Genomic DNA, 17483 nt, shown 5'->3' with positions numbered 1-17483 from the left:
TAGCAATCCAAACCATGTTGTGACAAGTTTGGATTAAAAAATAGAAACAAAAAAAAGTGACGTATCTAAGGGTGAAAACCCAACTGTGGCACCCAATGATGAGATAATTGATGCTTTACCTAAATATTTAGAAGAGAGGTCATCTATTTTAATTGAGCCCACAAAGAAAGTCGACATTGGAACAAAAGCAATACCTAGAATCATTCACCTAGCACAGTCATTAACTTTAGATGAAAGAAGTGAATTCATTCATTTCTTCAAGAAAAGGAAAATTATTTTTTCATGGTTCTATATCGACATGTTGGGTTTAGACCCTAACCTAATTCTTCATCACCTCAATATTTCTCTAGAGGCTAAACCAGTCAAGCAAAAGCTCAGAAAAATGCATCTGCATATAGCACTTTTAGTCAAAACAGAGTTAGAGAAGTTACTTCATACCAATTTCATCAGCCCATTGGTGTATGCTTCATAGATCTCAAACATTGTGCCTATTTCAAAGAAGAATGGTAGCATATAGATTTGCATTAATTTTCATGATGTCAACAAGGCATGTCCCAAAGATGACTTTCTCTTACCAAGCATTGATGTCATTGTAGACCTAATCGCAGTACACTCTATGTTCTCTCTTATGGATGGCTTCTCCAGTTATAACCAAATCAAGATATCACCCAAAGAACAAGAGAAAACAACCTTCACTTGTGCATGGGGGGCATTCTATTGGAACGTCATGCCCTTCAATCTCAAGAATGTAGAAGCCACATATCAATGAGCTATGACCACAATATTTTATGTTATGATGGACACATTTATGGAAGATTATGTAGAGGACCTTGTAGCAAAGTCTCATATCCATGAAGACCATGTTCTAATTCTAGACAAGATATTCACATGTCTAGAAGCTTTCAAAGTTAGGCTAAATCCTAAGAAGTGTGCTTTCGTGGTGCAATCTGGATAAGTCCCGAGCTATATTGTCTCCACCAAAGGGATAGAGGTAGATCCCAAAAAAGTACAAGCTATTGTCAACATGAAACCTCCTAAGAACCTAAGCCAGTTACGTTCTCTTCATGGAAGACTTTAGTCTATCTAAAGATTTATATCTTAGTTAGATGAGAAATGTGTGCTTTTCACTCACCTTCTCCACAAAGATATAGCTTTCAAGTGGGACAATTAGTGTCAAACAACTTTTGATCTTCTCAAGAATCATCTAATGAATCCAACTATCTTGGTGCCTCCTACGTCACACAAACCTTTATTGTTTATATCTCCCCAGTAGAAAAATCAATATGAGCTCTCTTGGCATAGGAAAATGACCAAGGAAAGGAATAAGCCATCTATTAAATTAGTCAAACCTTGGTTAATTATGAGCTTAACTACACTTTCAGTGAGAAGGCATGTCTAGCAGTAGTTTTTGCTTCCCAAAAACTATGCCACTACCTCTTAATCTATAAGGTAAAACCCATTACCAAAATTGATCCTCTCAAGTATCTTCTTAGCAAAATAGTATTAATAGGAAGGCTAGCCAAGTGGGTCATGATTCTAAGTGAGTTTAACATAGAGTATGTTGATAGAAAGGTCATAAAAGGACAATCCATTGTAAAATAATTGGCTGAGGCACCCCTAGAAAGCTCGAATCCCATCTTAGTGGATTTTCCAAATGCACACATCCTTTATATAGAACTAGTCACATGGAAGCTTAATTATGATGGCTCATATACACATCATGGTTTAGGCGTAGGGATTCTATTCATCACACCTTTAGGTGTTATTATACCAAAGTCATACAGACTATTTTTCCCATGCACTAATAATATGGCAGAATATGAAGCCTTAGTTCTTGGTCTTAAATTAGCCTTAGAATGGAAATTGATGACAATAGAGGTCTATGGAGATTCCCAACTAATCATCAATTAGGTGAATGACACGTATCAAACCATAGATGAAAATTGCTATCTTACAAGCACATGGTTGGTACACTCAAAGCATGCTTTGTTCATATTACATTTGAGCAGATTCCTCAAGACAAGAATAGGGTGACCAATGCTATGGCTACTTTGGCTTCCTTACTCTAGCTACTGGACCAACAAGAGTGATATGAGTTCTTAGTAGAGGAGGTGGTTCAACCTGCATTTACTCAACTAGAATCCCACATTGTTTGCCTCTTAGACACTCTTGACTCCCCTTGGTACGATTCCATCTCTACCTACTTACATAATAACATTATGCCTTCTAACCTATCCAAAAACCAAAAATAAAGCCTTATTTGACAAACCTCACATTACACATTGGTGGCTGATACATTGTATAGGAAAGGTCTAGATGGAACTTTATTTAGATGTCTAGAAACTAACGAGACTAGGGTTGTTCTGCAAGAGGTTCACATAGGCATTTGCAAGTCACATTCTAGTGGATTCACCCTAGCCAAAAAACTCCTTTGAATGGGCTATTTATGGCCCATCATGGAAAAATATTCTATCAACTATGTCAAATCTTGCAAGAAATGTCAAGTCCATGGTAATCTAATTCATGCCTTGGCTTAGGAACTTAACCCCTTTTCCACACCATGACCTTTTTATCAGTGGGGTTTCGACTTGATAGGTTCCATCAACTCGCATTCCTCCAACAGACACAAGGCAATTATCACAGCAATAGAGTATTTCACCAAATGGGTTGAAGTAGTACCACTCACAGAAGCCACCAACAAAAAAATCTCCTCATTTATCTTTAATTACATAATTTTTTGGTTTGGCATACCTCATGCTATTCTAATAGATAATGTATTATATTTCAAAAATCAAATAGTTGATGAGTTGTGTGATAGGTTCCACATCATTCACCATTCCTCGTCAATCTATTATCCCCAAGGCAATGACCAAGTAGAGGCCACCAGTAAAAACATCATTAACATCCTCAAAAGAATGGCCAATGATACTGGTTGGGACTAGCATTTACAACTAAATCCTACATTCTAGGCCTATAGAACAAGTTTTTGAATGCTTACAAGTGCCACCCCCTTTTCTTTGCTCTCTGGTAGTGAGGAAATTCTTCCCCTAGAGGTTGCAATCACATCTTTGAGAGTCACCTTACATGATGTTATTATAGATGAGGACTATAGAGTGGCCCATTTAGAACAATTGGAATTCTTGGGAGAACATCAGTTCACAACCCATGAACATCTCAAAGTGTATCATAATAGGTTGTCTAGACACTATAACAAGAAGGTGAAGCCACATATTTTTCAAATAGGAGACTTAGTCCTCTGAGAAAACCCTAAAGCCAGGTAGATCAAGAAAATAAAGGTAAGTGGGAAGCCAATTGGATTGGCCCTTACACCATCACAAAATCTTTGAGACGGGTACATACAAACTTTTCAATTGTGATGGAGAAGAACTAGTAGAAACCATTAACATCATTCGTCTGAAAAAGTTATATTTATAAAGCCATGAGGAACCACCTCATATTTGAAAATATCAAAAACATAAAAAAAAAAAATAGAAAACATTGCGAAAAAAACTTTAAAAAACTCTGGTATAAAAAAAGAGCGAGAGATAACACCTTTGGGCTTCCCTAACAACACAAGTCCTTAAATGTGAAAATACAATGAGACATGGCTACACCAAAACTATCCACATCTATTTTTCTTGTTCGTAACCTCTCCATTGCTTACCTTAGTGTTACCCAACAAAATTACTGGAAAATAGGAAAAGGGGATAAAGGGTGTCACGTTTGAATCAATTTTACACATACCTAATTGAGAAACACTTGTGTGTTCAGTGATTTCTTGGCATTAGAAATAGTTCATAGTAGAAACAGTCAACAAATAGAAACAAAAGGAAGGTGAGAAACTTAGAGGAAACATGGAGTCCAATTAGGTTTAAAGATATCACATGCATGAATTATAGGAAAATTAATGCACATCTCAAATATCTATCACTGCCGAAAATCCAAAAATCTATTTTAGCCTCCATAAATCCATTTGCGGTCCCAAAAATCCATTTTAGCCTCCATAAATCCATCTATGGTCCCAAAAATCCATTTTAGCCTCCATAAATCCATATTTGGTCTCCAAAAATCCAAATATGGCCCTAAGAGCTCTCTTTTGGCCTTCACAAATGCAAACATGTTCTCCAAAACCCACTTCTAGTCTCCTTAACTCTTTATGTGCTCTGAAACATCCCTTTTGGCCTTCATGTTAGTGCGGGTAATCTCCATATTCTAAAAAATCTTACTTCCTTCCTCCTTTTACTATCACCAGATCATAAATCATTCAAAAAAAGTCAAAAATGATAATAAATCATCAAAAATAGCAAAATTTTTTTTTAAAAAAGTCACAAATTCATCAAAACTATCAGAAATAAGTCATCAAATGAATGATCAAAAACATGCCACAAAAATTGACTTTAATTTTTGCATGACTTATCTTTGTATTTTTTAATCCAATGATCCATTGATTTCATTTCAAACTGGTGTCTGTCTATAATTGTTGCTCCTTCGAGACGGGTTTGCGTACCTCAACTGATTTTATATGAAATCAATTGTGAGGCCCCCTACATTGAAAAATATTTAAATATTTTATGGCATCATCCTTTCCCTATTACTTATAGCAATGACAATAAATAAGAGCATAAATAAATCAAGATGTAGTGTCATTATGTCTTGAAACATATCTCAGGGCTTGGAAAATCTGGCACAACATGAATAGTTGAAGAATTTTGCCTATGTTTCTCCCACAACAATATCAAAAGAATTTTGCAAACTTATTTATGTTGTAGAGGTCACAATTGATGTAGCACCCTTCAACAAATATATCAATGCTATCCTAAAATGTCCTTGTGACCTCATGCCTCATCTCTATGATTTAGGGACATGTTGGTAATTTGGGCATCACTCAGTTTGCCGCAGATATCCGTCACACTCTTTCATCACCATCCAACTAGGCCACCATTTTTTTGCACACCAAAAATGCTGCTAGCACTCTATTAGGATGGCTTACTTCCCACTCATAATAAGTAATCCATGAGATTGAATGCCACACCAGTCAAACCCTTGACCCTTGGAGCCATTGGTGGCACAGAATAAGTAAGCGTTTGAGAGACCGCAATGACCTCCCCCACCTTATAGAGGCCCAAACTCTTTTTTTGGGTCCCTCTAGCACCTCTGAAAGCCCCTGAGTGCCCTTTTAGACCACTTAGCACCTTTTGTAGGCCCCTAGCACCTTTTTCGGCCATCTAGTGCCTTTTTGGGCCCAAAACACTTTTTCTAGACAACTTGATGCCTTTTTTGCCCAAATGCCTTTTTCTAGGTCCCTTCAACACTTGTTTAGGCCCCAAACACCCTTTCCATCCATCCAACACATTTTATAGGCTCAAACACCCTTTTCAGGCTACCTAGCACCTTTTTAGGCCTTTAGTGCCCTTTTCTAGGCCCCACACACCTTTTTCTAGGCCCCAAATGCCCTTTTACGCCCACACATCTTTTCACTAACCTCGTAATATTTGCCTCGACACACACCTAGAGAAAATTCCCAAATTTGGCCCTAAATTGTTTGTAAAGGCTATCAATATACACATAATTTTACACTCTAGTTCTGCTACAATTCGTGGTTTAGTACTTATTACTTTTCCCGCCTTGTGCACTTTTGTTCTAAAAATGTTACACAATTTTTGTTGGAATTCTTTAGAATAATTGAGAGGGGGGCGAATTAGTTCTCCAAGGTCCAGATGTACGAATAAAATTTTTCACAACTTAGTGAATCCATATCCATAAAATATTTTCATCATGCATGCATCCATTAGATTATGCAATCACTGAAACTTGTAGGTTATTGTCAAATCAATTTTTAGAAATGTAAACATGAAGCATAACATATTCAATAAAACATTTGACACAATGATTTAGTATGGAAACCCAATTTGGGAAAAGCCACCAGTAACATACTACTCACTCTCACTCTTCTGAAGTGATGTCCTGTGAATGGCCAACCATGTTAAAGGTTACAATGCACACTGTTAAATGTGACCCAATTAAAGGATTTCAATCACCTTGTTAGGAGTGAGCTTTGTTAAAGGACTTTAGATCATTCACTTGGTATGTCACCCAGTTATAGGATTTAAAAATGACTATTATGTGAACCTTAATCCAAAGGATTTACCATAGACAAATACAATGATTAGAGAGTAACAACAAGGCTTGATCTGATAATAACTTACAACTCCATTTGTAGATTACAGGTCTATGTTTCAGTCCACCATTATGCTTGGCTTTCACACTCTTCACCTCTGATAGCTTGTTCACCTTTCAAGCATCCATACCCTTAAGCCTTCTTGCTTTGCTTGTTAATGCAATCTCTATACTTAGGTCACTAAATGAAGCAATACCCTAGACTCCTTGTCTTCCTTAGGTTCTCACACATGACAACCCTTGCTTCTGATCAACCATCTCTATAAATTGAGAATTAAGATATTTTGATGTTCATCTTCCATCATCCATTTTAGGGTGAGGTTAGATTAGATAGGATTCAATGAATCTACCCCTCATTTCATTTCACTCCATTCTAGAAACTTCTCCTTCTATCCTCTTTGAATTCACCTCAAAATGGTTTACCATGGATTTTGTGCCACCAACTCATCAACCTTATCTTCCACATGATTCACACAATCCAAGAAAACAAACTCGTCAACTCAAATTCATCAACTTCATGAGCTTTCTCATAATTTTGACACTTAGCGTTAACTGGCTTTTGATGCTCGACACATACTATGTTGCTCAACATCCTCTATTAAATCACTTGGCATGAACTAAAGTTTATAGGTGCTCGACATCAACTAAACTTTACTTGGCTTATATTGTTTCACTCAGCTTACACTGAATTTGACTTTGCTCGACTCCAACTGATTTTCTACTCGGCTTGCACTAACTTTTCTTGGCACTTACTATGCAAAATGTTAAGCTTGGTAGATAAACTTCGTTTAACTTGTTCTTCTAAACTTAATTAGTGTAACTAACCTTTGCAACCTTAAGTAGATTATCAATGCACTATAATATCATTGTCTTAATTGATTCTTGTACTCCTTTTCATATCATAACTCAACCTTTCCTCTAGGTGCTATTGTTACCTCTTTTGATCAAATCCTCTTCATCAATCAAATAAATGATAGTACTTAAATCATTTAAGCAATTATCTTACCAACAACTAGAAAGTTTGGTGTCAATGAAAAAACAATGATTGAAACACATTTATCATACTTGTATCAATCTATTTTCAATAATTTTTTACTCATATTTCATTGAGAGCCCACCTTAGCATTTGCTTATCCCACATAAGTGAAGGTTAATCTTCCTTTAAATATCTCATTGCACATGCTTTTGTGGATTTCGGTAACTTTGCACTCTCTCAAAAATACCATAAAAAAATCCAGAACAACTTCAAAAATACCAAAAACATCCGAATAGTCTAAAAAATACCAAAAACATAAAAAACATATCAACAATTTTTTTATTTTAAAATGACAATAATAATCAAACACTTTCAATTACATTGTACATAAACATGAAATGAGTGCCAATCACCATTTTTGTTTGCCATAAACAACCCACTTTTTTATTCTATTATGGTGACAAAGGAAAAATTACATCCAAAGCAACACCTAGTAGATCACTTATTCTAGCTTCCCTTATGGAGGTGAAATGTTAGGATTTTTGGCTGGGGGCATTTCCCCAGGCACAGTCTTGGAAGATGAAGCTCTTAGTGTGGATGCCCCTTGCACCCAAACAACATCCATTGGTACCAGGAACCTGCCATTGCACAATTGAGCATTCAACAATTGCATAAATTGTCTATCCATGAACTAGGTCTCTCGTCACTACTCTAATTGGATCAACTAATAATATAGTCCCATATAATAGGTGGCTTCCTGGTGTACTTTCCCAGTCCTTTGCATATCCATGAACACATTGTCCACCAGCTTATTTATACCCAACATAGTGATCACCTGTTGAGCCACATCTCGCACCTGTTGCATATGTTTGGTTGCCATTCTCCAGTACTCCACATCTACTTTTGTCTCACTAAGGCATTGCTGCAACTACCTCACCTTTGCCTCACTAACCACTAACTGCTCTTGTAGTTGCAATGATGCAGTGCTTGTTTTTGACACTGCATCCTTAAAAGACTCTGACTACACCTGCAGTAACACCAACTCATTTTGCACACTTTCTAAACCCTCTTGCACCATCATTAGAGTATCTTGTAACCTTTGTACCTATGCTTGCTCAACTTGAATTCTCGCATCATTTCCTTCTACTCATGATCTTTTCACCACAACTCAACTTCCAACTATCGCATTCATGCTCACTCTATATTTAACATTGCTTGGAGCCATTTGGCTTCTATTTGCACTCCATCCTCATGAGATTTATCCATCAAACCTAACAAAAATGCAACTTCTTGTTCTGCATTTTCTGCCCAGACTCTCTCCACAGTCAACAGTTTCTACAACTCCTCCACTTCACGTGTTTCTTGTTCCTCACCCTCAACCTCTAACTTAGGCTCAACCACATCTAATGTACCCATCTCCTCACTCATTGATCCTTGTACCAAGATTCCAAGGCTAATCAATTGACCCATTGCGCTCGTTACCTCACCCACACTAACATCCTCCATCACTCTCTGTGCTTTTCCTGCGATCTTCCCAAGAGAGTCCATCTCCCTCAAACCCGTCACTGCTTCTATTGCCCCAAGAGGACTAATTTATGCTTGCAGCATGAGATCACCACCTAGTCCCTCTTGCAATGCCTGATATACTACAGTTCTAGACAACATTAATAATGTTGACAAAGGAGCTTCTTCCACCCTACCTCTAAAGCCCCCAGGCTATCCTTGCACCAACCCTATCTAATCTAACTTGCCATGCTAACGAACTAGTGCCTCAAGCTTAGGATGATACACCCATTCACTTGATGTACGATGGACATGATTTTTCCTCCATCCTTGCCTCCCCACCCTCCTTGACTGACATCCCCCATCTCCTCCTCCTATTGTGACTGGTCTAGTGAGCCTACCATGCTTTCCACCTCACACTTAGTTTTCCCCTCTAACAAATGAATCTCCCAACAACTGTGATACTTATTCCTTCATTGTGATTCCTTTCACATGTGCATACTCACATATTTATGGCCATCACTCAACACACGTTACACTTCACTAGCCTTGCCACCATTCACTCTACGTAACCCACCACATCAATACCAAGTACACTCGTCGCTCTCCTCTGATATTACTATGCCATGATACACCTACTCATCCCCCACCAACACATATCTTCCAACACAATCACCATACTTCTTGTTGTAAAATCACCACTGTTATACTCCACAATTTGTTACAAGAATATATAATGACTTTAATCCATAGGGAACTGAACAAACTTGACTCTATTGCATACTATTATTGGCATGATTGTGCACAAATATTGTTTTTCTTTACTTTCATGTGTTTCTAGTATCTTGATGATGTTCTTGACTAGAGGGACCAAGATGAAAAAATGACATTTTATTTGCCTTCTACTTTCACTATTTTGATCCTATGATCCTTTGGTCTTATGCATTATTGGTGTCAACTTATAAGTGCCTTCTCTCACTTGGAAGGCCATGTGCACCTCGACCAACTTTGCATAACATCTTAGGTCAGGTTCCTTATATATTTGTGTGTACTAAGCTTATCTTCGTGTTTTCTTTTACCATGACATACTATTCTTAATGGTTATTATATTGTCCATTTACATTATTTGTTCTCTCTGACAATTCTCGACATGATAAATATTCATATTACCATAACTAAGTTAGTGGTGATTGTACTGTATCCCTTTTTATTTAGGTGCTCAATGATGACATTTAATTTGCATCTCTTTACAAATGTGACAATTAGCTGCATTCATGTAGCTTGCATTTCATATAGGATCCCTTAAAAAAAATAGTTGGCACACAAACAAGGAATCAACAGGAATTCTTACACAATATTATCCAAAAGATTGGTAGCATAACTGAGCCATGGCAGCAAATGATCAACAACAACATCACCATCACAATGAGCTTTCTATATTCACATATTATGGACTTTATTTCATCACACTTCATCACCTCATTATCCCATACTATCCATTTTGCCGATTGCATTATGTAACCTTCAAATCTCGAAATTTTTGGTCACTATTTCCTCTTATTACCTTCCTTTTTTCTTCCATCATCGATCATGTTCTATTTCATTCACAACTTTACCTTTCTCATTCATTTCATCATTTGTACCTTAAGATTTCTTTGTGGCCTTCAAATCTCAAATTTTGAGTTGTATGTCTATCCCATTACAATCATTTTCATCTCCCATTTATTCTGTATCATTTTATTCATCCCTTCATTTCATTATCATTCCATTATCCCATTTCCATCCCATCCTTATTTTATTTCATTGGATTCTCTTTTCATTAATCTATTTTGCTCCATTTCATTGTTCCACATCATTTTATTTTTCATTGCCTTTTCATTTCATTATCCTTTTATCGTTTTCATTACTTCCATCATTTTTTTCTTCACTTTCCTTTCTCCATTTTCCATCATTCATTTCATTCCTCCACTTACGTTTCATCATTTTCATAATTGGATTTTCATTTCACTATCTCATTTTTCTATCATCCTCACCTCATTTTAATTTCATTATCTAATAATTACCTCCTATCCACCTTAGACCATTTCATATTCATTTCAATAACTCTTATCATTCCATCTTCATTTCACCCTACTATGTCATTCCTAGCCCAACAGTAAACCATTGGTTTCCACCTCTTTATTTTTATCATTTTCATCCATTTTCACCTAATTACATTGTAATTATTCTCAAGCATTTCCTATTCCTTCCATTTCATCATTCCATTCGTTTCATTTTCCTATCATTAGCTCATTGCATTACATTCCAGTTTCTTTAATTATTTTTTTCCACTCCATTTTCATATCATTTCCATTTATTATTATTTTTATTACTCATATCATCTTCATTTGTTCATTTTATGTTATGTTCATTTCATCACATCATTTTATCATGTCTTTTTCCTTAATTCATTTCATCTTATCACACTCATATTTTCTTAATTCTTTTTAATTCTTTTTATCATTTCATGGCATCATATTACAACATTGCAGTCATTGTCTTATTCTCATTTCATCATTACATTAAACCATTTTTATATCTCTACACTACCATCTATTCCATTATCCTATTTTCATTTTCATATCATTATATTACATTCATTTTTATATGCATCCTCTACATATTATTTTACTAAACTAAGCATTTATTCATCTACACATTAAAAATTCACATCACATCCACATATAAGAACATCATAACAATAAAACAAAATATGTATAACCTCATCGATTACATCACTACATGCCACTATGAAACATATAAAGTCCATGATACAAAGAATACACAATAATCCAACATAAACACAAAGGTAAAAAACTCAATTTGAATAGTCATATATCAAAAGGTCATCATCCAAACTGATACATCTAATAAACCCATACATGCACAAAAAAATGACACATAAGATCACTCCTAAGTCTCACCCAGTGGGTCACTAGCCCCATCTATTTGTGTCTAATGGGGAGGTGCCTGATCATTGGGGGCACTCCTCCCATCTCTTGGAGCCTAATTTGAAGAACCTGTACCTTGTATCCCAAGAATGGCTAGGGCAACCTGGCTGGTGGTCGCTCCATCTATGCTCGGTGGCAAAGGTGGAGGTGGGGGCCTCGATGTCATTAATGCTATGAATGCCTGCACCATGCTCAACAACTAACTAATTTGTGTGCTAATCAATTCGACTTGTGCCTCTATGGCACTCATGTGAGCTTCCATACTAGACAATTCACCTAGTATAACAATCAATGGCACAAAAGCTCTAGACACCTGTGGCTATCCCTGTGGGTGTATGCTCTGAACACCCGTTGAGGGCTCCTATACTCGAGGCCTTTGTCTCCTCACAAACTAGACATCATTTGATAACATGACCCTGTGTTGAACTGCTCTACCTTGATCCAAATCATCTTTCCTCATGCTAGGCCCTACACCACTACTTGTGCCTGCTCCTATCACAATCCCACCTCACCCATGAACCTCTCTAGGCCCACACTACCCACATCACTTGGTCTTTGTGCTGGCATTTGCCTTTGTATTGGACCTTGTGGCTAAACTCTCCACTACGACAACACCAAAACCCTACCTCTACCCTCATACCTCCCTCACACCTTGGATCCACCTTTGGCTCTACCTCTAGCCCTACCTCTCCCTCAACCACCTTTATCATCACCATCCTCTCCCAAGCTTGACTACTCCTTTATCCTGGGTATCGACTCCACCAGATTTGTATATCTTAGAAAGGGATGCTCTCTAAACCATCGAGAATAATCTCCCTCCATCCCTGCATCAACCCCATCATCCCTTAATGACCATCTTTGTGGTGTCCCTATCATCTACAAGAAAGCCTCTTGGCATGCATCATACTCTAATTGCCTAAACCTTGGAACCATACTACAAATACATCATCTCCAGCATCTAAAACCATGGCACACAATCATCTCCAATATCATCATATGAAAATACATCTCTCAAGGCTATCCCATCATCTGTCTAATCATAATATACAAGATCTCCCACTATCGAGATCTTGAGAATCCTATACACATCCTTTGGGGTAATCATCATCTCCCCAAGTGGCATATGAAAGGTGTTGTGGTTTGAGTGCCATCACTCGACCACGACTGTCAATAATCGTTGGTTCACCTAGAATTGAGGCATCTAAAAAAGATATGTGAATCTATGTCTATGATTAACATGATGATCCACTACTAATAATCTACCAATGGACTCTAGTGGCCATAGATATAATCCTTGCACCATGAGCTTCTACCCACGTACTTGTTTCACTAGACAATTAAACAATGACATCAATTCTTCATCACAAGTGATTATCCTATATCAATAAAAAAAAACATCTAGCTATCTAGCTAATGGATCTATCTTGAACCTGTTATTTGACCTACTCTATATCTTGAGAGGGACATGTTAGTTTTCCCTACTCTCATTCCTGAGGGGGCAATTTTTCTATCTATCCAAAATCACTCGACTGATCCTACATATCACTTTGTGCCTACACATATCCTATTATTTTGGTTTATTATGTGAACAAGTTTTTGGGTTGACTCCAAACTCATTGATTCAACATCATGACTCTCTCTTAGAGTCTGATCAATATTGGGCATATTCAAATCTACCTATCTAGACATTATATTCTTGGACATACTGTACATTAACCAAATGCACTATTCAGTGCAACACATGTGCTATTACACCAAGTGTATGCACTATGAAAAATACAAGCGCTATAAGTTTAATACTATTTTCATCACATGGATGCGCTATCATTGACAAAAGTGCTATTAAGTTAAATATAAGCATTATTCCATCACATGGATGTGCTATCATCAACGAAAGTGCTATTAAGTTAAACATAAGCACTATTACACCAATCATATATGCTATAGGAATTGAAAGTGCTATGGAGTTCATCATATGTGCTACTCCATTCAATGAACGTGCTACTAGAAGTGAAAGTGCTTTGCTCACATGCATATGCACTACAACAACCTTATCCAACTTACCAAGGTTCATCGTCTAGGATCAAAACATCCCCAATTGCCTATGCGCTATTCTACTAGTTATAGGCACTACAAAATGCCTCACATGCATTAGAACACTTAAAAGTTCTTTGCTAACATGCATATATGCTATATTTTATCTAAATGCATTATTTTATAATTTCAAAGAATATTGAAAAGTGCTATTCTGCCCTTCAGATGTGCTACTACAGGTTTACCTTTGTGCTACAAGATTTCAAATGCGTTACAAAAAATATGAAATGTGCTAAAACATGCAAACTAAGCATTTACAGGTTGCAATCATGTGAAAACCTAAAATTTCCTACAAAAATTCAAAAATTCAAAATCATGGAGGTGCTTGATGACTTATCGGGGCACCATAGTTGGTTGGACGCTTGTATCTACGACCCTGCTCAAATATGTGCTCTCATAATGGGACCACCATATTTGCTAGCTCAACACTCAAAAGGGAGGAAAGTAAAAAAGACATGAAAAAATGAAATGGGTAAAAGGTCTTTTGACCTATTTAACCCTTGCTTGGGGTATTTTATGACCATTTTTTTTACATTATTCACCCTTTTTAATGCCTTTAGAACCATTTTCTCGAAAGTGGTACTATTCCATTCCATTCAATGACATACCTACAACCAAATTTATCTACAAACTTTGTCATCAACATTTTTTCAGAAATAAAGTTGGATTCTTCATATCTCACAAAACTACTTTCCAATTTTATTTCCGAGGGGGCAGTATACCTATATCGAAACTGAGGCATCAAAAAATTTCAAAGATTAAAAACATTCTATGCCATCCAAATTTCAACATCAACCAAATAAACTGGGACATCCAAGAAAACTATTCTAAACAAAGGATTTTTCAGCGACTAGACATCGAATCATCAATAATCAGGTATCGTAACTTTAAATCAATAAAACAGTAGTGATTGGACACTCAATCATCAAAATTTAGCTAAAAATTAGAAAATTAAGACATTCTTTTAACTAATATGCTTCACATATTAGCTCAAAGAGGGGTATTTGTAGACACCCTAAAATTGGCAAACCTAAAACAAAGTGAATTTCAAAAATTAAAGACAAAATCAGATAAAATGAGGAAAAATAATGAACTTTCAAATCAACTACAAACATCAAGTCATTTGCAATTAATTGATTACTCACTTAAACCTTTCATCAAATTCAAAAAGACCAAAATCACTTTTAAAAGAGGAAAACCAATTCATAAAATCAAATAAAATAAAAGGAAAAAGGTAAAAGGTAAAGATACAAGTTGAAAATAAATGCAATATTTAATAAATCAACAAAGAAACATGTATCCTCTCAAAATTAAAATCCACTCTTTTTGTAATTTAAAACAATTGAAAATCCTCATTTATCCTCACAAACCTAGTCTATTGGACTGTTCCTCTTGGGGTCTTATGAGATATTTTTAGTTTCATCATCACCCCATGTAAAAGGTAAACCTTAGATAGTTACCCCAACCCCCTTCTAAAATCCTATAAATAGAAGGGAAAATCAAGAGCAAAGGGACTCAAGTTTTATGCGTCTATACTATAGGCATGTTAGAGCTATCATTTTGATCATCCATTTAGCATCATTGATTTAAAGATTTAATGTCATTTTAGTGTCATTGTAACATCATTTTAGTACTTATTTAGCATTACTCAACATTTTTTAGTCTCATGCATGCACTTAATTTAGCATTTTTATATTCTTATCTTAGCATTTTCATATAGATCTCAAATAGACATTCATAGACCTGTATTAATAACATACTCTTATTCTAGATTTTTCACTAAGATGTTGGTCTAAGAGAAATATTAGCAGTTGTAGTTAGGGAAACATGAGATGTTTGTAGAGTCATTATTTGACAATGTTTTCTTAGGTCTAGATTAGTTCATTGTTATTCAAATTGCACTCTACACCAAGGTCTCATGAAGACATGATTCTACCGTGTACAATTCATTTGGGGGTTGGTTAGGGAACTTGCATTTCATATGGGCACTCATCATGTAATGAGCATGGGTATATCGGGTAGATGTTTGGTGTGGCTTCTCTCATGTACCCCAATCTAGAAGTGACCAATAAGGTAATGTGAAGAGGTCTAAATATGTGATAACAAAACTAAATCAATGATATAATAAAAATTAATGATAAGATAAGTGAACACCTATACACTTTTTGAGCATCCCGAGAGAGTCAATATGAGGGTGTGGTGCCTATACAACTCCCAATTTTCAGTAAAACTAGTATGAGAGCTCATTGTAATATTTGCCTCCTATTAGAGTTGAGTACCACTCTAGGTGTGATGGCCTCTTGAGGGAGTTGAGTTTCACACCACATACAACTTGGGCTTGTCGATTCCAAGAGATTATACTCCATTAGAGTCCCTACATAGTTATCCTATAGCGCATATTACTAGTGACCTATTGTAGTGCATTATCTTTGTGATCATTGAGTTATTCTCAAGAATTTATTGGTGTGTGTAAGCCTTGTATGCTTTGTCTTATGTGACTGTGGTCGAGTCACTATCTCCTTTAGTATGATGGGAGTGGACCTAAGGGTACCATGTGGTTGGGAGGCATAGCTACCTATAATATTGTTGAATATTGAAGTATTGAGGTATTCTTCTTCCATATTTGAGATTGGAGCTTGATGTTCACTTGCATCATTGGTGTACCTAGAGTATGTCTCTTTTAGTTTATGTTATCTCTTGATGTTTCTTTATATATCATGTTGTATGTTATTTTATGAATCATTCAATTACTTAATGCACATGTTTTTCATTACTATTATGATGTGACAGAGATACATTTGGTAGATTAGCATGTAGATGTTACATTTCTTTGATGTATATGGATGTTATCGAGTGTTCTTTCCTTGATATACGTGTATCTGGTACTTTATGGTGTGGATATGCACTTCATGTATTTTATTGATTTAATTTTTTGCTTATTATCTAATAGTTTAGTCGTTGTCTTGGAAGGAAACATATCATATGATGGAACATGGAGCCCATGTTCTATTGTATGTAGTGTGGAGTTTCATCACACACACTCTTGAGTTTTTTTGTGTTATACATTAATCTATCATTAGATGAACTAGAGTCATATTGTACGAGTGTCAAATGACTTCTTTCCATACTATCATACACCTCTTGGAGTTCTATCATATTATTTTGAGATGAAAGTATCATTCCTTAAATAGAAAACATTTCTCAACTTGTCCCAAGGATGTGGTCGAGTGTCTTGAGTACCCTTTTGAGAATCCTTTATTCCCAATCTAGTATAGATTCCCTTTGCAGTGTTTCATGGCCATTTTAAAAATGTTTCGTATTCCTTTTCATTTTATTTAGGAAACAAACTTGTATGGATTAATTAGTTAGAAACTTTAATGTGGGATTTAAAATGAATATCATATCAAATATTAGTATGATTAATGGAATGAACTTGTATGATTAATTCACAAATATGTAAAAGTACCATTAGTATGTAGTGACACTTGGGGATCTTTGGTTGGTTAATTAATTCTTCCACTACAATATTATGATTGTAGTTGCATGTATTAATGTTTTAATTTATCAAAAAATATGTTAGTCTATATTTAATCCTTATTTCCAAGGATCTTCAAATGGGGCATTACATCTAGTATCAGAGCCCATGTTCAAATATTGGGATATGTGTGCATATGTTTCTCATATGGTTTATGTTGTGGTTGTGTGAATGTTAGTATCTTCTTTGTGAGATTGTGATATCTTAT

This window comes from Cupressus sempervirens, chromosome 6 (genome assembly GCF_028749045.1).
Source record: "Cupressus sempervirens isolate cs-2001-9-10 chromosome 6, ASM2874904v1, whole genome shotgun sequence".
NCBI lineage: Eukaryota > Viridiplantae > Streptophyta > Pinopsida > Cupressales > Cupressaceae > Cupressus > Cupressus sempervirens.
Note: the sequence above shows the minus strand (reverse complement) of the source record.